The sequence below is a fragment of the Chiloscyllium plagiosum genome, unplaced genomic scaffold (assembly GCF_037043375.1).
Source record: "Chiloscyllium plagiosum isolate Xiang-an unplaced genomic scaffold, Cpla_swu_hap1 HiC_scaffold_9, whole genome shotgun sequence".
NCBI classification, from domain to species: domain Eukaryota; kingdom Metazoa; phylum Chordata; class Chondrichthyes; order Orectolobiformes; family Hemiscylliidae; genus Chiloscyllium; species Chiloscyllium plagiosum.
The window spans coordinates 53,974,194-53,976,398 of NW_028270147.1; the positions used below are offsets into that span (position 1 = coordinate 53,974,194).

The following is a 2,205-nucleotide window of genomic DNA, read 5'->3' on the forward strand; positions in this document are numbered from 1 at the left end:
ATGTGCATTTTGTCAACGCAATTTGACTATAACACAATTAGTGAATTTGTGAACGGGTTTTCTACAGCTCAAACTCCTGTTGGCTATTACACCCGGGACAAGGTGTCGCGGTGTGCAGAGGAGAACTTCATGGTCAGTTGGTTTGCAAGCTTTCTGAAGTGCTTCTTGGAAGATGCAGTGCTGTACTCAGTCATTTTAGGCCCTGTTGTGTTTTTTGCAAATCTTGCTGTGTTTTCCATGAATATGAAAGGACAATGTTGCAAGAATGTCAACAGGTGAAAAAATCATGGGTGCTGACCATAAAAGAAAAGCTGTAAGACTTGAAAAGAAGCTAGATGTTGTTAAATGTTTTGAGCACAATGAAAGGACATGTGATATTGTTCGTACAACAGGAATACAGGAGACTACACTCCACGCCATGAGAGACAATGCAGAAAGAATTAAAGCAAGCTGCGTTTCTGGAACAGGTCTGAATGCTAGCAAGTCTGTGAGATCACGAACAAAGGAGCATGAGGAGATGGCGCAGCTTCTAAATGTGTGGATAGAAGATCAATTGAAAAAGCAGTCTGGGACCACCTTTCTCACTAAAACAATTTATGAGGACCTCAGGAAAAAAGTTGAAAATCCTGTAGATGTGCCTTCAGTGCTGGTAGTGGCTGGTTTGCTGGAGTTAAGAACTGTTTTGCTTTTCGTAACATAAAGTTGTGTGGCACAGCTACCAGTGCAGTTGAGGAATGTACGCTTTCATTTCCTCCCATGCTGAAGAAAATTGATTGAGGAAGCAGGCTACACCTTAGATCAAATCTTCAATTTGGGTGATACAGGTTTAAGTTGGAAGCGAATGCCATTCAGAACCAACATTTCTAAGAATGAAGCTCACGCTCCTGGTTATAAGGCCGCAAAGGATCGTATGACTGTATTGTTGAGTGGGCAAAAGTGAGGACTGCAGATACTGGAAGCCAGAGTGTAGATCAGAGTGATGTTGGAAAAGCACAGCAGGTTAGGCAGCATCCAAGGAACAGGAAAATCGACGTTTCGGGCAAAAACCCTTCATCAGGAATGGAGGCAGGGAGCCTCCAGGATGGAGAGATAAATTGGGAAGTGGGGCTAGAGAGAAGGTAGTAAGGTGTACAATAGGTGAATGGGGGTGGGGATGGAGGTGATAGGTCAGAGAGGAGAGTTGGGGAAGATGGCTAAGAGTACAGTTGGATGAATGGGGGTGGGGATGAAGGTGATAGGTCAGAGGGGGAGGGTGGAGTGAATAGATGGGAAGGGAGATGGGCAGATAGGACATGTCATGAGGACAGTGCTGAGTTGTATTGTTGAGTGCCAATGCTAATGGAGACTTAAAGCCTGTGTTGGAGTTGTTGCCAAGCTGCAAGCCTTGAAAGGTTGCCTTAAATCCACTTTTGTTGTTTATTTCAGATCAAGCAAGAAAGGGCAGATAAGACAGATTTTTCTAAGCTTATTGTTGATGTTTTTGAGGATGTTTTTAGAATTTATTGCAGGAAGAAAAATTTGAATTTCAAGATTCTCCAAGCCATCCTCCCACCATTGGTGAGCTTTCTGAAAACATCAAAGAACTATTCCTACCTCCAAGCACAACCTATCTCCATCAACCCATGAAGCAGGATGCAATCGCAATTTTTAAAGATTTTTTTAAGGCATGCATTCAAGAAGCTGATTGCAGCTAATGAGGGGGTTAATGAGGACAGTGTTGTTCAATTTTGGAAGAGCTTTAACATTAAGAATGCTATTGACATCATTGTGGAGGCCTGGGATTATGTCAGTAAGGATTGCTTGCATGCAGTTTGTCAGAAGCTGCTCCCAGATTTTCTTCATGATTTTGAAGGTGTTGAACCGTCAGAAGAGCTGCCAGCACTCAAAGAACATTGGATTTGAAGAAGTGGACACTGAAGATGTTAAGGAGCTGCTTGAGTCTCATTGGGAAGACCTCTCCACAGCTGATCTACAACAACTTGTTTGATTAGATTACCTACAGTATGGAAACAGGCCCTTCGGCCCAACAAGTCCACACTGACCCTCTGAAGAGTAACCCACCCAGACCATTCCCTTTCCCTACATTTACCCCTGACTATGCGAAATTTAGCATGACCAATTCACCTAGCCTGCACATCTTTGCATTCTGGGATGAAACCAGAGCACCTGGAGGAAACCCACGCAGGGACAGGGAGAATGTGCAAA

At 43.6% G+C, this 2,205-nt stretch overlaps 1 pseudogene; it reads left to right on the forward strand.

Moving 5' to 3' along the window:
* On the forward strand, positions 1-1,153 carry LOC148149146 (putative CENPB DNA-binding domain-containing protein 1; annotated as a pseudogene).
* Positions 1,154-2,205: the final 1,052 nt, after the last annotated feature.